At 39.2% G+C, this 25,084-nt stretch overlaps 1 long non-coding RNA gene across 1 annotated transcript; it reads left to right on the top strand.

Moving 5' to 3' along the window:
• The first annotated feature begins 10,705 nt into the window (after positions 1-10,705).
• Positions 10,706-24,847, top strand: LOC126966775 (uncharacterized). Its single transcript, XR_007729796.1, has 6 exons — positions 10,706-10,853; positions 12,755-12,808; positions 14,000-14,086; positions 16,140-16,245; positions 16,339-16,388; positions 24,761-24,847. It is a non-coding gene; the product is annotated as an uncharacterized LOC126966775 (long non-coding RNA).
• Positions 24,848-25,084: the final 237 nt, after the last annotated feature.

Here is a 25,084-nt window from a genome sequence, read left to right as displayed (position 1 = left end):
CTAGTCGCTATAAAAACGGGTAAAACAGTGTTCAAAGTTCAGTTGATTTTTCAAAGTGAAATGTGAGTGTCAATACACTGCCGTATTTTCTAAGGTAAGGTTAAATTATGTTACTTACAATATCAAATGACTTCAATATATATAGTTGAGCGTACTTGTAAAGGTTTCGTGTACTATTTTGCGAGATAACGCTGCAAACTATTGGATTTATTCAACTTTACAAATTTATAACTACAAAATCGTTAAGTGCTTAATTCCGTCTTCTTTGAAAGGGGCTAAATCGTCACATGACGAATTTGCCTTTGGCTTTGGATTGACAAGAGCAGAAGTGTTAGATATGGTTGGAGACTACATAAAACTAAATAATGTATATTCATCATTTAAAAATGGGATACCAGGCAAAGATTGGTTTCTTTCATTTTCAAAACGCCATAATTTATCGATTAAAAACCCCAAGCTGTGGAGTATGCTCGTAAAACTGCCATAGATCCGTATATAGTTTACCCATATTTTGATCTCTTAGAAAAAACTATAAAAGAATTAGATTTACAAGATAAACCTCATCTGATCTGGAACTTGGACGAGACAAGCTTCTCGAAAGACCCATCAAAAACAAAAATTGTTGGTGTGAGAGGCTACGCAGCTACAAGGGTCATTGCAACGCCGGGAATAATACAACGGTTCTTCTAGGTGCTAGTGCGGCTGGACAAAAAACACCACCACTCATTATTTTTAAAGGTAAAAACGTATGGGATGAGTGGACTTCTCCAGACGCTTATCCGGGCACAACATATGCCGCTACTAAGAATGGCTGGATGGAGTCTGAAGTCTTCGAAGCATTTTTTAAAAAAACTTTTTTGCCTACGTTAGGCAACCAACGTCCAGCACTTTTAATTTATGACGGCCACTCTACGCATGTTGGCTTAAATATCATACAAGAAGCTCGCAGAGCTAACGTGACGATATTAAAAATACCGGCCCATACCAGTCACGTCTTACAACCACTGGATGTTTCAGTCATGAAATCATTTAAGGATCAATGGGATATAATGTTAGTCCAGTGGCAAAGGCTAAATATTGGTAAACCATTGCCAAAAAAGGATTTCTCCAGATTGTTTGGATCAATATGGACCAACATAAATCCTCAAATTTTACGAAATGGGTTCAGAAAGGCAGGCATCTATCCAACAAATCGAAATGAAATTGAAGAACGGCTATTCGATCCATTACAACTAAAACGTTGGCAACATAATGTTTCAAACCCACATAATCAGTTGAGAAAGGATCCTCAGACGTTATTATGCATCACTCTTAACAGTATCAATAACCAATTTTGTAGTAATGAAAAACAAATAAATTTATCCAATCATTTAGCAGAGAATAATACAATCTCTTTTGAAGAGCTACTTCTCCAAAAAGTACAACGCAGCGAAAATATTTCCAAACCAAAAAGACGAAAAGTGGCATCAGGTGCAGAAGTAATTACTCACGACGACGTGGTCAAGTTCAAAATTGACGAAGAAAATAGTAAAAAAATATAAAAAGAAAAATACAGTCAAATCTGGTGAAGAAAAATACAGATAACGTAGTTCTCTTAAGTAATTTAGCAAGGGACAGCTCTCAGTCAAAACCTTTTACCGCAATAAATAGCCAGGATATGCCTGATTGTTTTGAAAATCACGAACTTGATAACCCTAAAGTTAAAATTACATCCAACGTAATTATAAAAGCCGCAACGACACCACATGAGGATATAAAACCAGGACCTTCAGGATTAAAATCTGCAAAGAAAACTAAAATTATTAATACTAACGCTACTTCAATTCAGATTCCTGCAAAGAAAATAGTAACAACAGTTAAAGGAAAAGGAATTGGCAAAAAGAGCAAAGGAAAAGAAAATAAAATACCTCACCTAGAGAAGAATGACAAGAATTTGGACCATAGCAAGCACGCGAAAATAATAAAACGAGAAAAACAAATTTCTCGATCTAGTTCTACCACCAGTGTGTCTGGAACATGTAGCAGCCATAGTGATTCTGATATAGTGTGTGTAAGTTCTGATTATGTATATGATGACGATGTTTATTCAGATACGTTAATTAAAGTACCTGATTTTGAGAGTCAATCACATCACTCACAAAATCAGGTCTCAAAAACCGAAAGCAACGAAGACACTGAAAAAAGTAAGGCTAAAAATAGTAGTTTAAGAATCAATTTAAGAATTAAGCGTAACGTGTATAAAAATGATTTAAAACTTAAGACACCTGAATACTTATATTCTATAAATGACCATGTTTTAGTACGGTACTATAACAGGAATAAGTGGACATACTATATTGGCATTATAGAAAATAATTATATTCAAGCTGAAGAGATTTATTATTCTGTCAAATTTTATAAAACTATTAAAAGTCCTAAGCTTTTGTTTAAAATGGCTAAAAGAATAGATCTAGATAATGTGCCCGATGGATCAATCGTCAAAAAGGTCAGTTTACATAATGATGAACAAATTTTAAATGCCTTAATTTTGTCTTGTGAAGACGATGAGCTCTATTTTCATTAAAAGAACATATTCAAACAACATATTAATACTTCAAGTAGGTACATGCCAGTAAATAGTTATCTAAAATTATGATAGTAGTAAGTACTACATGCCGAGTACAGTATGCAGTCTCGACACAGTTTAAAAATTTCTATAAGTAATACAAATTTTGACTTACCGAATTATTTTAGTCGCTAAGCGACCGTTATGTTTACTTAATTAGTTTACGTTCTATTTTAAATGTTTTGTTTTTGATATTGTTTATCTCTGATACTTTTCTTTTAATATTTTGTTGATTTTATAGTTTCTATAATCAGACTGATTGTTAAATTTTATAAGACTAAGTAGGTAAATACCATTTGTTATTTTCAGGTTAAAAGATTATTACTTAAATAAAACTATTTTCGATACCAAATGTGTGCTATTTTTTATTAAGAAGGTATACCTATACCTAACCAAACTAAACTACCTAAAAATGTTGACAACCACAGCTTGTTTAGATATGCCGAAATTGCCCCCGAAAATGATTTTTATTTATGTAATATTACATAGATCTTATTTATAAGATCCTTAAGCACAGAATTGACTGTTTTCTGATAACGCATGTCTTTATTACGTGCTTCCGTAAAACTACAAAGGATTTCAATAAATACTTCTAGTGTGACGGATTTTCCCGATTTCGAAGGGAAAATCCGTCCACTGTTCAAGTTTTAAAAAAAGTTGTATATTCTAGTACTAGTGATAGTTTCATTAAATAAGATCACGGTATTTGAAACTTTAAAACATTATCATTTTCATTGAACCATAACGTTGATCCTAAATCAAAACATTTATCGGAAATGGGCATTCCAATATAAGGTGAAAAAAAACTATGCCGGAATTAGCCACCCTGACCATACATATTAATTATTTACAAGACTATTCGAATACCTACCTACTTATTATCCACAAGACTATTCGAATACCTAGTCATTATTTACGAGACTATTCGAATACCTACCTACTTATTATCCACAAGACTATTCGAATACCTAGTCATTATTTACAAGACTATTCGAATACCTACCTACTTATTATCCACAAGACTATTCGATACCTAGTCATTATTTACGACTATTCGAATACCTAGTCATTATTTACAAGACTTTTCGAATACATATTAATTATTTACAAGACTATTCGAATATTAAATAATTTACTACAAAATTTTTTCAAGTAGACCCAATTGTTATTTGTCGACATTCGTTCGTAAAATGTAAATACCTATGTTGCTGTACCTACAACCAATAATATCAATTAATACAAATGTCTAATATCTAACTTGTAACGTAGCATTATAGATCGTAGAAATAGTAATCGTGCATAATAACTGTAATAAGCGTATGCCGAAAGATTCGTTCTGACAAGAACATTTTATTTTATATAACGTAATATTAGCTCTGATAAGAACATTTTATTTTGTATAACGTAATATTAGCTCTGATAAGAACCATTTCATAATGCTGTACATCAACTCATAGATTCATACAGATCACCAGTAGTCGTCTCAGTGAAGTTTCAAGCATCGTACTTTCTCTCTACGACCGCAGATATACTCACGTGATCAGTCATATGCTCCGCGTTACACAACCGCACAGCAAGGGCGAGCGTCCTCGAATGACGCGTCGAGACTCGGGCGTCGATCGCTATTCATGCAATTTTAATCAATAAGCAACAGCGTAGGTGCGGAATGCTCATTGACATCGTATGATCGAGGTTCGACGCGAGTTTACACAAACTGCGATAGCATTAGTTTTAGAGCGAGATAGAACACATAATATTATTCTCAATTCTAATAAGTAACCAATAGTAAAACGTTTCATTCAATAGAATGAAACGTTTTACTATTGGTTAAAATGTAAGCTCTAGTATTGGTGTGTATTTTCTGAACTTATAAATATTTTTTAAGTAACAATTGCGATTGGGTAACTAGTTTTAAGGATTTTGTATAACTTTTTAAAAATATATATTATCTTCCACATATTCCTCACAGTCAAGCAGTTGTTTTATTTAATCGCCAAACGCTCAGTCTCTAAACCTATATTATAACAATGTACAAATAAAACTGAAATAATTTAAGTATAAGTCTTGTTGGTATTTGGAATGCAAAGGAATCAGTAAATTTAATATTCTTCACAAATATCATAAAAGTCAGTGTTAAACAGTTGCAATATTCGGTGGTTCAAAACGGGTGAGATATGAGTCAATCAAAAATTCTACACCGTGGTCGGATACCCGTTATTGGAAAACTTATCCTGGGTGCGTAGGCTGTGGCACCCAGGAAATATACGTAAAGCACTACAACATATTAAAATTTCAGCTGTCTAGCTATTGGGGCTTGTAATAACAATAATAATAATTTTCAAAAAACTATGTTAGTACTAAACCTAATAACTAACTACTCATTACAATTATGTGAGTCACTATTTCTCCATTCCACTAGAGATAGAGCAGCAGTGACTCATATATGTGCAGTCTAACCTTCTACTAATCATCTTCAGGATGCCATTGGTGCTGCCCCTCATTCTGCGCACCAGAGAACCACATTTTTTGTGCATAGTTGCGTAAAAACAATCTACTCGCTAACATCCCCAATACACTTCAGAAACGAGGCAACCCCAGTAGCACCCTGAAAGCATTGTTATATTGGACTCGGAGGGCGCTGTAGGATCTTTGCGTGTATCTGGCCCCTGTGGGCCTGGCCCATGTAGTCTGTACTACAAGTGTAAAAATTCGTGCAATATGCTCGAATCAACGTTATCTTAACTCTGTTTGAGCAGCGCGCAAACCTGCGAGCGAACATATTCGCCCTCACAGACAACGCCCTCCGTTCCGTTTCGATATCGGCATCGTCTTTGGCATGAACCATGGACATGTTTCGATATCGGCATCGGCTGGGAGTCAACACATGCCCATGGTTTTTAAATTGAGATACCCTTTCCAGTATCTTACCGTTAAGCCGGGTGGTAATTGTTTTGGTGTTTTACCTCGTCCTCAAAAACCATCACTACACTTTTCTTGTTATTGTAGATTAGGGCCACCCCATGTAAGTTTAGCATATTGCCATCCGCCTTCTGAGGCCACAAATCGACGCAATCAACAGCACAATGTCATCCGCATAACTAATGGTATTCATACAAATGCCGTCTATATAGCAGCAGACCCTGACGCTCAACAAGCAGCTCGTTTATTTGCAAATTGAAAAGCAAGGGTGAGCTTAATAGGGGGGTTGCCTCACCCCGCACTCCAATCCGTACGGACGAGAGAAGAACATTGTTGACTTAAATTCTATACCAATACTTAAAGATATTGATGAGTTTTTACAGTATACTGTTTTTGTCCATCTGAGCCCATTACATATCATAGGAAACCAGGTCCAGAAAGCAAGCGCATATTGGGGTCTTACGCCTAGCATAGTATGTGACAGTATGCTTAAGATCCAAAACAGCACTTTCCGTAGACAATCCAGGCTGAAACCCAAACTGATTGCTGTGAGGGGAGGTGATGAATTCGTTTAATCGGGTGTTAAGCATGTTGTCCAATACCTTCGAAATTATCATATATAGTTATAGGAGATAGGCCGATAGTTAACCTTATCAGATAAATCACCAGTTTTGTTTTTCACTATCGGCACAACTATCGTCCGCATCAGAAAACTGTGACTCACACACAAGTAAAACAATGTATCAAGAACTTGTGGTAAGTATGGCCCAGCATATTGTAAATGCTCAATGCTGAGTCTATCATGGCCCGGGGAAATTACCTTTTGTCATCTGTCCAAAAGTATGTGCTACATCTTGCGGCTTAAACTTGATACCCAGTTTCTCGAAAGTCTCAATATTAATCAATGAAAGAGGAGGCCCCTGCAGCGATTTTATAAAGAAATGCTAGAAAAAGGAATAGAAATCTGTTCAGGATCACAAACGCCACTGATGCTTACGGGAAGGGAGCGGCGACTATTCATTCTATTCGTGGCTCTCCAGAAACTTTGAAATTTTTCGAATGATGTGAGGCCAGAATGTCCATTTCAATCTGTTATGATGAACAGGTTTAGACACCATTTTAAACATGATTCGTAATGTAATTTGAAGCTCAGTAAATTAATCTTTTTAACATTTCAGTTAATTATTTAGATATTAAAGTGTTTAAGAATTTTTGGTAGATGGTATTAAAATTTGTTATAAAAAATTCCTTTTGATCTTATTTCCTAGAAAATACTATTATACACATTACATATGAAACCCAAAAGATAGGCCTTCGTAGATACTTCATTCAACTAACATAAATAAGGGAGTAAGCAGTTGGACGCGTCACGTTCGTTGCGTAAAGTTTGATAATGTCGACAGAAAGTGTGCGTTACTTTGTGTTAGCCGACTCCACACAAACAAACTATATTGACTCATTCTGTTGTACATTTAGGAACCTTCTCTTATTGAATTTTATTCTCAGTGTATTTTGAGAAGAAACTTCACCACAACAAATAAAGAATGGAGAGTATTATAGATTGAACCTGTTTGGTCCTCTGTTAACTATTGGCCGCTTCTATGTTCCATTTCAGCCGTTTATTAGTCGTAATTATTATTATAACCCATTTCCTGCTTATGTCATTTCAATTATCTATCTATGAAAAGTTTTCGAGATCTTATTGTTAAACCATGTATGGAATGACGTATTGATTTTTTTATAATATAAGAGGGGGCAAACGAAAAGAGGCTCACGTGATGGGGAATGGTGAGGCAACCGCTCATGGACATCCGCAAAACTAGGGGCAAGAGGAGTATGCTCTTTTCTTGAAGGTCCCTAAGTCGTTCCGGTTCCGGAAAACAGCAGACGGAAATTGATTCCACAAAGTAACTGTAAGAGACAAGTTTCATGAAAACCGCGCCTTGTGGAATGCCAGACGTCAACGTGATGGGGGTGGTATGTAGCATTTTGATGCAATGTACGGTGGTATCAACCCGAAGAGCTCTTCTGAGCACTCCCCTTGACAAATGCGGTAAAATATGTAGAGAGAACCCACATATCTACGCAACGCCAAAGAATCAAGCCGATCAGAGATGATTCGAGCCGCTCTTCGGTGTATGCGGTCAAATGGAAGAAGCTGGTACTGAGGAGCACCCGCCCAGTGGTGAGAACAGTACTCCATGTGAGGCTGTATTTGCGCCTAATATATAATTGCAGGCGGTGGCTTATAGTTAAATACTGTCTCGCCTTATATTTTTATTTTTTTACTTATCGCCTTATTAATTCGCATATTTTAGCTTGGTATTTGTAGCGTGCCCGGATTACAATCATCGATTACGATTAATAAAAATATTTTAGTTATATTGAATGATCACTTAATTCAGCTAGCCCGAGATCCCCGAACTAGCTCTTATAATAATTAGCTCAGTTAAATCACGCATTAATAATTTATAATGGAAATATAAATTCACCGCCATCTATTCGCTTCTAAACGAATTAAATAATTTAATTTTGTGGAACTGTCTTGACATGTCGCGCGTTTCCTTTGTAGTTTACAATAAATTACTAGATGGCGCTTATTAGTGATTTATTTATTTAAAAATTATATAAATTAACAAAAATCATATTTTGCAATTGTAAAATTGAATAATTTTATCAAATTAGTGTAATGTCATAGGTCTTCGATAAATCTACAAAGTTTGAACGAAATCTAGCCGTTTAAAGAGGGTCAAAATCGCGCCCAAAGAAGTCGGTTACAAACATACAAATATACAAACATACAAGTGAAGCTAATATAAAGCATGTAAAAATTCACTGCATCTTATTTCCTTTTCAATGATTCGTGTATCTGGGCCGTTGCAGTGGCTGAAATGGGCTCAGTGTACTGCTGAGTATATTTCGGCCACATCGGATCAGTAGTAAATCACAACTTTGCGTCAGTTAAAGCAGCAGCTATTTGCAAAAACAGTAATATCGAACCTGAGTTCCTGCGTTAGACACAAAGGATCGAAAGTGTAAAGTTGTAAAGAGGATAGTACAACTGCGCATTTGGAGACTTGCGGCGAATCACCCTAGCGAAATAAATTTACGTCGTCAAAATCGGCAAGTATAGTCTTGATAAGCGAAGATGGGTATCTGATATGTGCGTCTTACATAACATTGCGAATGGTATTATGGATAGTCCTCCATTAAGTTTGATAAACTTTAAAGTGCCAACACGATCTGTGCGTATTCATAATGTATCGCAAAACAACCCGATTATGAGAATTTGCAGAGAATTTAATGAAGTGTGTGCTGATTTTGATATATTCTTTACACATATAAAATTGTTTAAAAATACTCTTTATAGAACTTTATAGAAGTTTACGTAAAATAATTTAATGTTTAACTTAAATTTTGTCATAATGTAATTTCTGTTGTGTCCACTTATTATTTTTTACTGTATTTGGTGAATGATATTGTGTACAATTTTAATTGGATCTCAGGATCATAAATATATGCTGTAATTGTTATTAGATGATAGTTTTATCTTGTTATCTGTTATTGTACCTAACTACTTGTAAATAAATAAATAAAATAAATAAGTAGTAGCTTTTAAATTAAGCATTCGGATCAGGGCATTTTTTTAAGTTGTACTTGGTAACCCTACAGCGCAACCCCTTAAAAACACGCCAGCAAAATAAGGGCCTCAATTAATATCGCTCCCTCTGTCTTAGACATTAGATTTTTCTGTTAAAATTTAAACTAAGTTTATAAAATACCTAAGGCTCAGACTATCTCGTTAACTAATTCTAGGCTGAAGTAGTAAAATATCCTGCTTGTCGTTGAAATACGACCTTTTACATAAGTATATATAAATACAATATACTTCCTATTTATACTATACATTTACTGAAACATAATGCGAAATTTTAAGATTTAACCTCGAGTTAACATATTTGTTTGTAGTTGAAAATAAGATAGAATTTGAAAATATAACGTTATAAATTCTCGGAGTCAGTTGTATTCCACAAGCTCTTTATGTCATTTGCATACTCAGAGAGTCGACCGCCCACGGCGCGTTCAACGTCGTATGCACTGATTATGAAACCAACCTTTTCTCCATTTATTTTATTTATTTCTAAGTAGCTTCACTTATATTTCAAAATTAAATTTTATTATTTTTAAGTAAACTCTTCGTTAACTCTTAATTTGTGCCTTGAGCTTTAGTTTTCAATAACCTATCTATCCTAAGTTTAACTTACGTATACATTGCTGTCACCGTTTAATGACAAGATCTTATCTATCCATAGTTTTATCCAATATCTCTTTGCTTACTTAGATAAAAATCGTAACTATCGCAATCGTTGACTTTTCTGTCCCAATTAACTTACCGACGGTATTTCACCTTATCCGTACACGCTGTCGATGGATAACTTACCAGCGATAGAAGTAAGTACGGAAATTGAAATTCACGCGTCCCAGCATAAGGCGATAAGAATGACTTTTCGGGTATATTGGGACAGCTTCAGATTATTGACAGATTACTGACACTAGAGGAAGGTGGTAATTTATCTCTCTCTGTAGATAGTATATTGGGAACGGCCATTAGAGTCCAATGCTATCTGTCAATAGGTTATTGAAATGTAAGTAAGCGTAAAATGATAGATTTGTCTACCTCTAGTAAGGTAAACTAAGGATAGATATGTTATTGAAAACGGCCGTTAATGAAGCGCGGTTTGCTACTCTGTTAAGACACATTGTAAAAAGAAAGTAACCAGTATTGTGTATCAGGCGGTTAAAGTGATCTTACCAGATGTAACGATTTATATTTTACGATAACATACACATTGTAGTCGTATTACTTAACCTACATAAGTTAGATATATAAGTATTAAATATAAGAAATTTTACAATATTATTACAGTAGTCATAATATTAATTGTATATCTAGTTGGTAAGCCTTTTTTAAATAAATAAATAAAAATGCCTGAACAGCGGCTAGGAATTTATTATAAAAGTGTCCACTTTATACATTTATCCTTAAATGTATCTTATTTAAAAATAACTCGAACAGGAATCGAATTCAAACCAATAACAAATGTCGACTACAGAACCTAAGTGTGTCAATGAACCACATTATAAAGGCAGTCGGCGGGATTTATCCCCTAGTTAACAGAACAACAGAGCTCCGAGTATAGCTTCATAATCATTAGTCTTAATAAACTCAATATGCGGGAGATATTTATATCAATAACCTTATTATTTACTGTGATCGTTAGCGGGCGGTCATTGGAGAATGGGAATGATGGATTCAATTATTATAAAGGTGAAGATCATTTATTTTTATTGTGCCGCTTTTTATATATTATTTCCTTTGTATTTTTATGAAAATAAAGGACAAGATGAGCTGGACGTACAGCCGATGGTAATTGATACGCCCTAATGCAATCTGCCGATTCTTGAGAAGCCCCAAAATTCTGAGCTGCACTAGAATTGCGCTCGTCATCTTGAGACATAAGATGTTAAGTCTCATTTGCCCAGTAGTTTCACTAGCTGCAGCGCCCTTCAAACCGAAACACGATAATGGTTGTGGTACCCATAATCTTGCCGGCATCCTGTGCAAAGGAGCCTCCCACTGGTCCACTCTGTTAGTGACAGCGAGGTGATATTGTAATTACGTTCAAAATATTAAGTTGAACAAGACATACCAAAATTTACGTTCGAGGCGTCTCTCGGACATTTAAAAAGAAAATTTAATCAATTGGGATTCTAGGTTTTAACTGCCATCTTTTATGTGAACAATTCGTGAGACAAGCAAGACGTTTATCTGATGGTCAGAGACGCGCCTAGTCCTTAACACTTCTTCTTCTTGATGGGACCCAAAATTCTTAGCGGCATTGCAATACTTCAAGCTGGCCCACATTCAAGCACTCTACGAAGCGCAGGTCTGGCCACATATGCAGTATCATCTTTGGTCTGGCGCACCCAAGTATCAGCTCGAACCATTTGACCGCGTGCAACGCAGAGCTGCTGGAATTGTCGGGGACCCAGCGCTCTGTGAATGTCTGGATCACTCGTCATTGCGTAGAGACGTCGCTTCATTGTGGGTCTTCTACCGCATTTACCACAGGGTGTGTTCCAAAGAGCTGTTTGACCTGATTCCACCGAATTCCATCTTCGCACGACACGCCACAAATTAGGATATCATCCCCATCATCTGGATGTGTGGTGTTCCTCAACAGTGCGATTAAGGACCTTTCTTCCACATACAACCAAGCTCTGGAATGAGCTTCCTTGTGCGGTGTTTCCAGAACGATATGACATGGGTACCTTCATAAATTCATTGTTCAACAAAATACTTCTTCAAATTGTTACACCAAGAATGAATAAATCTTCTCCAAATCATGCCCGGTTAAATGAATTATTCATATTTATTTAAATTACAAATGCTGTTTGAAATTAATTTTTGCCAATAATAAGGCTTAATTAATATCAATCCCCTCTGGGCGTATCTCTCTTGTAGTTAAATGCGGAGCTTTTGGAAGCTTTCAAAATTATTCCGAATATTTAAATGGTCTGTATTATGTCTTAATACTTAGTTTATGTAATGTGATGTAGGTGTGGCTAACATTATTTACTAAGTATTACTAAAATAATCTATGGAGTTTCATTGACATAAAAAGGCATAAAAGTAATTATTTTCTCAAAATTGTTTCCTTTAGAATTCTTTTTAATGTTATTTCTAATATGCTAGATACTACTATCGCTTCGGAAAAAAATGGCGCTCTGAGAGAGAAGAAGCGGCGTAAGAAACTCTCCCGGCACTTTTTTTTTGCGCTCTGTTTAATAAAATATACAATATTTTCATTAAAACTCAACCGTTTCCACGCAACTTATGGGAATCATGAGAGTAATTTTTGCCCTTAACAAATAAATAAATTTTCGATTTAATTTAAATTGGTACTATGAACAATAACAAATAAAAATATTAGTTTTATTTAATGAAAAACGAGAGTAGGAACGAGTGTACGGGTTACCTGATGTTAAGCGATCCCCGCCGCCACACTCTTGTAACACCAGAGGAATCCACAGGAGCGTTGCCGATATAGTTCACGATATGTCATTCAAACGATAAAGATAATAGCCATAATCTAAATTAAAACAATAATATATGGTATTGATTAATTGGTATGTATTAAAAGTTACTCTAATGATTAATATTTTCAGACTTTTTACTCCGACCGAGAACAAAAGATATTAACTGGCGAGATTTAATCTACGGTAAGATTTATTTACATACATATAAAAGAAGGGTAACCAACAGAGAAACCGCAACTACAGTACTTCACTCTCCGTCCGACTCTCCATCTGTCAGTGGACTGTACTGTATCTCTTAAACCGCTATAGTTAGTCTGATGAAATTTTGCCAGAGTATATAACTATTGTAAATGTTTGTTACAAAAGTATTTAATAAGTTATTACTTCATAATAATATGAAGACATACATATATATATTATACATATACAATATACATATATATATATATATATATATATACGTGGAAGACTTATGCTATATGGCCATATTAGGCTCGATGACCTCAATACAGCTTCCCAAGGAGTGGGTCTCAAAATGAACATGGACAAGACGAAGATCATGTCTAATGTCCATGTCGCACCTACTCCCGTAACAATTGGGAACTGTACTCTCGAAATTGTTGACGTTTACGTCTATCGGACAAACAATCAAGTTACACACTCCCGAAAGAGGTCACTCATCGAATTCAACTCGGATAGGCAGCGTTCGGGAAGCTCCGTAAGAAGGTTATTCGGAGTTTCCCTGCGAAATTGAGACAGAAATGAGGAGATCCGTAGGGGAACTAAAGTTACTGACATAGCCCAAATGATTGCGAAACTAAAGTGGCAGTGGCAATACATTACAAAGTTCGACGGACAGATCGCCGTTGGGGCAGTAAAGTCCTCGAATGGTGACCACGTACCGGAAGACGCAGTGTTGATAGGCCACAAGATGGACGGACGATCTGGTCAAGATCGCCGGAATACGTTTGATGTGGGCAGCGCAGAACCGATCGTTGGAAATCTTTTGGGGAGGCTTTTGTCCAGCAGTGGACGTGTTCCGGCTGATGTTGTTATCTAGTACGCAGTTTGGTGGTATGAGTCGCCCTTTGAGTTCGAAACCGACGTGCACTTAACTATTTTATTTTTTATGAAGTAGACAACCTAGATCACTTAATAGAAAAGGACAACTGCTGATAGTTTTTTATTCAAAATACAAGGAGCTTAATCTAAGAGTGGCTGACTGTTTACGACCAATATACCAATGATAGTCAATCAAAATTGGTTAGAGTTACAATATATTTGCCTTCCTTTTCCCTACCCTGCGCTAGTATATTACAAGTTTTGTGTTTTCATAATTTTTAAACCATAACAATCATTTAATTTACTTTTTAGATCATATTCCAACTCCGCTACATCTACGTTCAGAAGGTGAAATGTATCAGGGTTTTCTCAGTAAAAGAACTGGAAATATATTTAAAAGTAAGAGATTGTATTATTAATTGTAGTAGCTGGTCTATAACATCTCCTGCATCAAGATTTAAGTTTTAAATATTATTTCTAAGTACTTCACGTGTATAAAATGTTTGAAATATGTATATATTTTGCAAAAAAACGGTCGCCTAGGTAAATAGCCTGTTTCACTGTCATCCTCAGATTATTTCATAATTATAAGTAGCTTGTATCATCATAATATTTATATAAGCTAAGAGTAGTTTCTGTCAATTTCGTCATTATATTTTGATAGATTTAATGAAAAATGATCGCAGAGTATAAACAGCTACTTGCGCATCTGTTCATTTATTAAAAAAGCAGGCTAAAAACTTAAGTTTTTTTAAGATAAAGATAAAAAGTACAAGTTTAATATCGTCCGTGGCCACCTCTTGCTAAAATGACAGCTTGTATTCGTCCAGGCATGCTATCGATGCTATTCTTAATTGTTTCTTGTGGAATACACTCCCTCTGCGCAGCATTTGCATTCCTTTGTTCCCTGATGTTTTTCGGAGCGGGCGGCACCCATATTACTCTTCGTTTTAAAACATCCCAAATGTGCTCTATGGGATTGAGGTCAGGACTTTGAGCTGACCAATCCAATTGACGAATCCCTCTTGAAACCTCTTGAATATACGCTTCCACATCGCCAGAATAATGAGCGCGAGCGTTATCATCCATAAAAATAAAATCTTCTCCAAGAACCGTTAATGCGGGTTGTACGTAAGGAGTTAGGACTTCTGATATGTATTGGTGTGCATTCAAGATGCCGGTTTATAATAATAAAGACTAACTTGCTGCCCAAAACATAAATGAGTCTCCACCTGGGGTTATTTCTTCAAAGCAAACTTCTGCGAAACGTTCCCCTTGCCTCCGCAGTACTCGCCGACGTCCGTCCTCACCATATATGTGATATTCTGGCTTCATTCGAGAGTCAGAGACACCAACAACACTAATATAACGAGTTTCTTTGAAAACTTCTTTAGTATCGTGATTTGAAAGTTGATGAAACGAAAAAGCTATAGAAAATTAGATAGATAAATTCATAAGATTTGACGTGGGACAAAATGAGATAGGAAGCATTATACGGTGTTTTGTTAAATTCAAATTCAAATTCAAAATCACTTTATTCAAGTAGGTCACGGAAATGACACTTAAGATGGTCAAAAAAAAAATTTTTTTTCTTATTGAATTTACCGCTACTTCGTAAATAAAGGGATGAGCTAATGAGAAGAAGTAGCAAGAAACTCATTGCCACTCTTTTAAATCATGATTTACATTTTCATTGTTTTACAAATAATTTCAATTACAATATATGCAAGGCGACGCAACAAAAATACTCAAATGTTAAAAACTGAAAGGTAAGAAGAGTAAGTCAAAAAAGTAAATTAATACTTATAACCACAAGAGTTCTTGAGTACAGTAGATGCATCAATCCACACATACCGTAAATAAATAGAGGTATTATGTGAGCATTTAATAAAATAAAATATATACTACCTTTAAGATAACTAAATAAAGGAAATAATTAAAAAAAACATCAATCAGACCTCCCGGTAACAAGATCATACAACCACCACGAGTAGCACCCGTTCACGAGAATGACGCATGGATCAGCCATCGCCTCCCTCGACCATATTTTTTAGGGAAGGGAACGACCCCTCCCACGTCGCCGTCACAAGCAGAGGCATTTAAGCGAACATGACGATGTTACGAGAAATCACGGGGTACCAGGCGATCATAGTTGAAGAAGAATGAGTACATAAGTACTTATGACGCGAGTGTACCTTAATATATCCTGACGTCATGCGCACGACATGTAAATACATAGACACAAGGAGTACATAAATATGGTAGCGGTGATAGTAATGTCTTTCATAGCGGTTGAAACCATGTGTTATCAACATGTGCGAGGACTTGATATGTAGCTTAGAGGTTCATGCACAATGCAGGTTTTACTTCTGACATGTGTACTTTGTACTTATGCAATTTGTTTTCTTATAACACAAGCTCTTTTAACACACTATGGTACATGTTGTTCCAGATCATATGCTAGGCAAAGATTATTTACGGGGAGACCCTTCAGCCAAGAGGTCATCTAAGACTGGACTTTCTCTACTAATGCAGAGTAAACAGAATATCCAACCAATGTAAGACTTCATTCGTATATTCTAATACTGCCAATAAGATCTATATATAAATTGAAGTTGATGGGAAAGTAAATCCATTTTTTATTTTTACAGCGATGAAGTGCAGGGCTGTCTCTACGGAAAATAACATCATTCACTCCAAGGTAATACTTTCAATGCGTAGTTAAATCTAATATTTAATCGGCTCGACGTATACTGAGTGGGCCTCCGATTGGCAACACTAAAGTGATTTCACTGCTCCACAATCTTGTTGTTTAAGTTTAGTGTGCATATATATAGTTTTAAAATAATGTTAATTTTTTTTATATTACAAATTATGACCTATTTTTAGCAGTGTTATTATGTTGCCGTTAAAGTTTATTATTATTATATTATTAAATATACTTAGGCTGACATCTATACAGTACGTACTTATACTTTGCTCAGACTTTACTTGCGTAAAACTTAGCTTTATCTCAGCCAGCCTTAAATATATTCTCTGTTTCAACTTTAATTAATATTGTTCACGTTATAAATGCATAAGAAGGCATTGAAATATTTATGGAAAATAACCTTAACAAAATTAAAGAACGAACAGAGTTGAAATTTTTTACAAATTATTAAATAATGAAAACTTGTTGTTGAAAAAACGCACGTGATGTAGTAGTGATACTACTTCTGAGGCGCGTGTACAAATAGACTTTGAACATTACTGCCACAACATAAGGTGATAATTTGAATGAATGTTTTATAAATGTCATCTGTAGAAGTTAATGTAGGTATATGTATATACAACGCCGCTCGGACATTTTTTGATTTACTTTACCTAGTTTGGTACAATCGTTATAATAAATGAATATGTATAGCAATAACTTACACATACGAAAATAAAAAAATCTATCAGTTAACTCCAAATGCAATCAGTAGTAAGGAGCTAAGTTCCAATACGAGTAGTTTGTTTCGTTGCAACGTGTCAACTTAAACTTGTACCATTTTTAGCTCACATAAAAATGTTGAACCGAAATGTTGATTATATACATAAATATTATTATATCATTGAAAAACTTAGAACTATATTTATGTAGAACAAAAAAAATTTTTAGTATTTCGTATAATTCATCATCATCATCATCAGCCAGAAAACGTTCCCCAAAAAATTCCACGACGATCGGTCCTGCTCTGCACTCATCCAACGTATTCCGGCGATCTTGACCAGATCGTCGGTCCATCTTGTGGGGGGCCTACTAACACTGCGTCTTCCGGTACGTGGTCGAAAGTCGAGGCAGTAAAGTACTGCCCCAACGGCCATTTGTCCGTCAAACTATGTGCCCTGCCCACAGCCACTTCAGTTTCGCAATCGTTTGGACTATGATTATTGATTGCTTTGGTTCTCCTACGGATCTCCTCATTTCTGATTCGATCTCACTGGGAAACCCCGAGCATAGCCCTCTCCATTGCCCTCTGAGCGACCATGAGCTTTCTCATAAGGCCGATAGTTAGCGACCACGTCTGCGTACCGTAAGTCACCAATGGCAACATACACTGGTTGAAAACCTTCGTCTTCAGACACTAAGGTATTTGGGACGAGAAGATTTTACGGAACTTCACGAACGCTGCCCATCCGAGTTGGATTCGACGAGTGAGCTCCTTCTCGAAATTGGACCTGCCTAACTGGATTGTTTGTCCGAGGTAGACGTACTCGTCAACAATTTCGAGAGTATAGTTCCCAATTGTTATAGGAGTAGGTGCGACATGGACATTTGACATGATCTTCGTCTTATGCATGTTCATTTTGAGACCTACTGCTTGGGAAGCTGTATTGAGGCCATCGAGCATATGGCTTAAGTCTTCCATGGTCTTTGCCATGATTACGATATCGTCTGCAGTCCAGAAGCTGAAAGACATCTTCCAACGCAGCGGTGAACAGCTTGGGCGATATGACATCGCCTTGTCTGACTCCCCGCTGCAGTCGGATAGGCTTCGAGATCTGATCCTGGAAACGGACTGACATGGTGGCGTTTCTATACAAACACTTTAACGCTTCGATATATCGGTAATAAATGTGGCACCTCTGGAGAGACTGAAGCACCGCCCAGGTTTCGATTGAATAGTTCTCATAATATTTCTCATAGTTCACGAACGCCAAGCATAGTGGCTGGTTATACTCCTCTGTCTTCTGTATAACCTGCCGCAGCGTATGTATGTGGTCTATGGTGCTAAAGCCTTTACGGAATCCGGCTTGTTCGGGAGGCTGGAAATCGTCGAGCCTGCGCACGAGACGATTCGTGATAACCTAGAAAATAGCTTATATGCATGGCCCAGAAGTGATATGGGCCTGTAGTTCTTCAAAAGCATTTTATCGCCCTTTTTGAAGAACAGCACCACTATACTTCTGTGCCATGCTTGCGGCGTTTTGCCCTCGAGGATGACGGATTTGAATTGTTTCTGGAGGGTCTTAAGTACAGGGCTACCACCAGCTCTCAGAAGCTCAGCTGTAATTCCATCATCACCCGGCGCCTTGTTGTTTTTAAGCTGTTTTAGGGCCATACTAATCTCGAACAGGCTGACGTCTGGGATATCTTAGGTATTGTGTCGGGTTAATTTAGCTCTTAGGTTTTCAGCCTTGCCGGTAACAGGTGCCCGTGCGGTCATGTATAACTGTCCGTTGAACTTCTCGACTTCCCTCAATAGTTCGGGTTTAGACGAAACTACCCTGCAGTCACCGGTCTGCAGCTTTGTCAGTTGGCTCTGCCCGATAGACAAATCTCGTGGGAATGAAAACTTTTGAGCCTTTGTTAAGCTCTATGGCCGCCTTCACACAATCTGTATATTGGGAGTCAATGACTTGGAGATCTGTCTATTTAGCTGCCTATACTGGGAAGCATCGTCCAGGGACTGAAGGGTCATTTGGCGTCTTACATCCATCAATTTGAGGGTATAGTCTGAGATTTTTCCGGTTCTTTTTGAACGGCTGATCAGAGACATTGTAGCACGTATTCTACTCCTACGACTTCTCGATGACTACCCCTGGTTGAGCTAGGGATGCTATGATATTTGTTTGAAGCGAAGTAAGAATGAAAGATTGAGTCAAAGATGAAAGGTTGAATTTACTACTAATTAAAAGAAATACTTTACAAAATGTAGAATGAAATGAGCGTCTATACAAAGCAAAAATAAAGCAAGCGGAAAGCTGTGAGCGCGAGGTAAATAAATGTGCAGAATGCGTGGCGCGGGCGATCGCCTCTGGTATTTATGCGACGCGCGGGGCGCGGGCGCGGGAGGCCTAGCTGTGGCGGCGGGCGCAGGGCCCGCGGTGTGCGGCGGGAGCGCGGGCGCGGGGACGCGCACGCGATGCAGCCGGTTCGCAGCTCGCACCACCCGTGACGTAGGCTGTCGTCATAGATCGTACGATGTGGCGTGATGTCGTGTGGTCCAAGAACATAAGCGGCGGTGCGGAAGTAAGTAGCGGATTTGGCCGCTACAAGTACTCCCCCACTGAGACCGTGACTACGGGTGATAGTAGTCGGGAAACTTGACTCTTCGTCCACTTCTTGTAGTTCTGATGTGTTCTTCTTCCGTAGTTTCCTTTTGTGTAGGTACAGTCTGTGTTTGTGTGTCTTTTCCTGATAAGTTGTCATCTGCGCTATATGCTGGTTTGAGACGGTCGATCGTTACTGTTGACGTCTTACCCTGGACTTCTATGTCAAATGACTTGGAGCCCCGACGTAGTACCTTGTAGGGTCCGGTGTACGGGGCTTGTAGCGGCCGTTTTACAGGACCCTGGCGCAGGAACACGTGAGTGGAGTGCTGTAGGTCTTTGGGCACGTAGAATGTACGTTGTCCGTGCCATGACGTAGATGTTGGTGACAGCTTAGTGATGTGCTGTTTCAGTCTGCTGGCGAAGTCGGTAACGTCGATGTGGTCGTCCCGTATGGGCTGAAGGAACTGTCCAGGTAAGCGGAGTGGCTCGCCGTAGACTAATTCCGCGGTAGACGCCTGCAGGTCATCTTTGCACGCGCTGCGTATGCCCAGCAGCACGAGAGGTAATGCCTCCGTCCATTGAGCACTGGTGTGGCAGGTTATAGCGGCCTTGAGCTGACGGTGTAGCCTCTCTACGAGGCCATTTGCTGCGGGATGATAAGCTGTTGTGGTGCGGTGGTCGGCGCCTACCAGCGCGGCGACCCTCTTGAACAGCTGGCTGTCAAACTGGCGGCCGCGGTCGGTTATGATGCTCTCGGGGCAACCGAACCGCGCAATCCACCCAGTTACGAAGGCGGCAGCGCAGGATTCTGCAGTGATGTCCTGCAAGGGCATGGCCTCCGGCCATCGAGTGAAGCGGTCGATCATGGTGAGGCAGTACCTGTGACCAACAGAAGAAGGTAAGGGACCTATTATGTCCATATGGACCTGACGGAAGCGAGCTGAAGGCATTGTGAACTTTGCTAATGGAGCTGATGTGTGGCGAGATATTTTACTGCGCTGACATTGTTGACACTCTTTGGCCCATTGTCGACAGTCCTTCTTAATACCCGGCCAAACGAAGCGTTGTGCTACCAATTGCGCTGTGGCTTTTGCTCCGGGATGACTTAGACTATGTAACGTGTTGAATACCTGACGTCGGAAAGCTGAAGTAACAAAAGGTCTGGTGTATTGAGTAGAAGTGTCGCAGAATACCTGAATATCAGAGTTCTCTAGCATGACCTTTTCTAATTTTAGGCCTGACCCACTTACGAGTAAGTTTTGAAGTTCAGCATCAGAATCCTGGGCACGGGCGAGGGACTGGTAATCTAGGGGCGTTGTCATCTCTTCAACCCGAGACATGCTGTCAGCTACTGTGTTGTCCCTCCCAGGGATATACCTGATATCAGTGCTGAATTGACTGATGAAGTCCAAGTACCGGAACTGACGAGGTGAGCAGCTGTCACGTTGAGTGCTGAATGCAAACGTAATGGGCTTGTGGTCAGTGTAGATGGTGAATGTCCTCGCTTCAACCATGTATCTGAAATAACGAATCGCTTCATAAATCGCCAATAATTCCCTGTCGTAAGGGCTGTACTTTTTTTGGGAAGGGCTGAGTTTTCTGGAGAAAAAAGCGAGGGGTTGCCAGGTGTTTCCCTTACTTTGCTGCAGTACGGCTCCAATAGCGTGGTCCGAAGCGTCAGTCTTTATCGCCAGCTCTGCTGTGGTATCTGGATGTGCTAGGAGTGTGGCATGGGAAAGACTAGACTTACATCTTTTAAATGCTTCTAGCAGCTCTAGAGTCATGTTGACTGGGTGTGATCCTTTGGTTTTCGGTCCAGCTAGTAAGGCATTAAGCGGTGCTTGTATTGCTGCTGCTCCAGGAATGAATCTTCGGTAGAAGTTGATGACTCCTAGGAATCGCCTCAACTCCTTTACCGTCTTGGGTGGCGGGTAGTCTTGAACTGCCTGGACCTTCTCCTCCAAAGGTTTAACGCCTGCTGCGGACACTGTGAAGCCAAGAAAAGTTACTTCATCCTTACCAAATACACATTTCGCTGTGTTTATCAGTATGCCGTAATCTGTCAAACGTTGAAATAGCTGGCGAAGGTGTTGCTGGTGCTGTAATGGAGATTCAGAGAAGATTAGGATGTCATCAATGTACCCAAAACAGAAGTCTAGGTCTCTAAGTGCTTCATCCATAAAACGTTGGAAAGATTGTGCAGCATTACGAAGTCCGAATGTCATGTAAGGGAATTCAAATAATCCGAAAGGCGTGGTAATGGCAGTCTTAGGAATATCGTCAGCATGGACTGGGATCTGATTATATGCTTTAACGAGGTCCACCGTAGAAAAGACTTTTTTGCCTGCCAGCTGGTGCGCAAAGTCCTGGATGTGCCGCACAGGGTATCGGTCTGGAATAGTGCGAGCGTTCAATGCTCTGTAATCCCCACAAGGTCTCCAGCCGTCGTTTTTCTTACGTGCTAGGTGCAGTGCTGAGGACCAGGGGCTCTCTGATCTCCGAGCTGTACCATTTTGTACCATCTCTTCCAACTCCTTTTTGGCAATGGTGAGTCTCTCCGGATCTAACCGACGAGGGCGGCAAAATACTGGTGGGCCAGGCGTCGTCCTAATATGGTGAACCGTGTTGTGTTTTGGTTCACTTGGCTTACCAGCTGGGCGTGTAATGTTCGGAAACTCTCGTACAATGTCGTTATACAACGAGTCCCCTGGCGATGTTGTACGTACTGATGAGATGTCCTCCTTGTGGTGCTGGCGTGGTACGGCGACGGACAGTGACGTTACCCCATCGACCAGGCGGTGATTGCGGCAGTCGACGAGCAGGTTATAAAAGCTAAGGAAGTCGACGCCAATGATTGGTTTGGAGACGTCTGCCACCACGAAGCGCCAACTGAATACGCGGCGCAACCCTAGGTTGAGTTGTAAGTGAACGTACCCAAATGTTGATATCACCGTACCGTTTGCTGCAAAGAGCTCGTACTGCGTCTTCGTGCGATGTTCTTGAATGCGAGAACGTGGATAAACGCATAAGTCAGACCCTGTGTCGATAAGGTATTGTACTTTTGTGTTAAGGTCGGTGATAAAAAGGCGGCCTGATGATGTAGGGCAGACGTGTTCGGCCACTAGTGGCTGCCCTTGGCATTTCCCGAACGAAATGTGCAGGGCTTGACACACTTCTTTGCGTTCGAGCCAAATTGGAAATGATACCAGCATTGTGTATCGTCTTCTGGTTGCTGTCGGTATCGGGAATTAGAGCGGGATCGTGACGTGCGGTATTCGTTCCTAAAGTCATTGGAGCGGGATCGAGACTGCCGTTGCTGGCTCTGCATTAGTGACTCCACCTGCCGTGTCAGTTCTGTTACTTTGTTACACATAATTTCAAAAGCAGTACCTGGCTGTTCAGTTGCTGATCTGGCTACCTGAGCGACTGCGGGCGGTGCTATGTCATGAACGTGGTCCGCCAGATCTGCCACGGTTTCGAGGGCGCTGTCCTTCTGTAATGCGACAATCGTTTGTAAATTATTTGGCAATCGACTCGACCAAATAGTTCGTATAAGCTCTTCTGGTATTGTCTTCCCTGCTAAGCTTTGTAAATGACGCAAAAATTGAGATGGCTTTCTATCACCAAGGTCTTCATGCATCAACAACTGTTTAATTTTACGTTCTCTAGACGTTGTGAGGCGCTTGATAAGTTCCGACTTTAATTTCTCGTATTTGTCTGTAGCCGGCGGGGAAATAATGATATCTTTGACTTCTGCTGCGTACTGATGGTCTAATTGGCTAATGACATAATAAAACTTGGTGGAGTCACTTGTAACATTAGACAAAATGAACTGACCTTCAATTTGGGCAAACCATACAGCCGGTTCCTCGGGCCAAAAGGGTGGTATCCGTACGCCCACTCGAAATACGTCACTGTTATTTCCGCCGTCACTTGTACTTGGACCACCGCCTAATCCCTTTTGTTGTTGTTCTGCGCCAGTCATCGTGTCACTTGTCGGATGGGTCACCACTGTAGCACGTATTCTACTCCTACGACTTCTCGATGACTACCCCTGGTTGAGCTAGGGATGCTATGATATTTGTTTGAAGCGAAGTAAGAATGAAAGATTGAGTCAAAGATGAAAGGTTGAATTTACTACTAATTAAAAGAAATACTTTACAAAATGTAGAATGAAATGAGCGTCTATACAAAGCAAAAATAAAGCAAGCGGAAAGCTGTGAGCGCGAGGTAAATAAATGTGCAGAATGCGTGGCGCGGGCGATCGCCTCTGGTATTTATGCGACGCGCGGGGCGCGGGCGCGGGAGGCCTAGCTGTGGCGGCGGGCGCAGGGCCCGCGGTGTGCGGCGGGAGCGCGGGCGCGGGGACGCGCACGCGATGCAGCCGGTTCGCAGCTCGCACCACCCGTGACGTAGGCTGTCGTCATAGATCGTACGATGTGGCGTGATGTCGTGTGGTCCAAGAACATAAGCGGCGGTGCGGAAGTAAGTAGCGGATTTGGCCGCTACAACATCATTGAATATAATATGACTTTTGGTTGACATAAGGAAGTCGATCTAATTTTAAGTGGCACCATCGGTGCTGATCCAAGTCCATTTGCGTTGTTTTGGCTTCATGAAGAAGGAGTTGATCATATAGAGATACTCCTTCTCCATGAAGTCAGCCAGCATCTGGCCTCGGGCGTTCCGATTTGCATAACCAAATTTCCTCACTGTCAACTCATCACCACTACGTTTGCCCAGTTTTGCATTGAAGTCTGAAATGACAACGTTTAGTGGGTCTTCGGAGTGCGAATGGCTGTTGCGATGTCCTCATACGTGGCCTCCAATTCGTCGTCTGAGTGTGTCGTAGTCGGAGCGTGAACCTGAATGGCCTTCAACGAATACCGTTCGTAATTCTGAGTATTAGGTACGCTACCCTAGTCGACACGCTCCCCACCTCAGTTCATATAAGTAACCGTGCCTTAATGAGGTTACACACACCGTTTTATTATGTAATATGCTTTCAGGTAAGTGTATACTGTATAATCAACCCTATTCCTTGTTTAATTCCAGGTTACGCCAGTCGTCTCGAAGATGAACAAAATTGATCAAAAATTTTCTTCTATTTACATAACGAGTTAATAAATGTATGAAATTATATTTTATTTTTATTTTCTAAATCTGAAATGTAATAAAGTACGTTAGAAATTTCCTAGGTGTTAGTTAGTTACACACCTTAGGTAAATGTTCTAAAATATATTAAATAAATAATTGATGTCATTTTTAAACTGTTTTCATTTAACCTATTTCAGATAATATATACGTTTCTAAGAAAAAAATAATATGCATATATAGGTCGGAGTCAAGAAGCAAGCGCGAAAATAATTGGATATTCGT

This window comes from Leptidea sinapis, chromosome 11, assembly GCF_905404315.1.
Source record: "Leptidea sinapis chromosome 11, ilLepSina1.1, whole genome shotgun sequence".
In the NCBI taxonomy this organism is placed as follows: domain Eukaryota; kingdom Metazoa; phylum Arthropoda; class Insecta; order Lepidoptera; family Pieridae; genus Leptidea; species Leptidea sinapis.
Note: the sequence above shows the minus strand (reverse complement) of the source record. Positions and strands in the feature narration are given on the sequence as shown.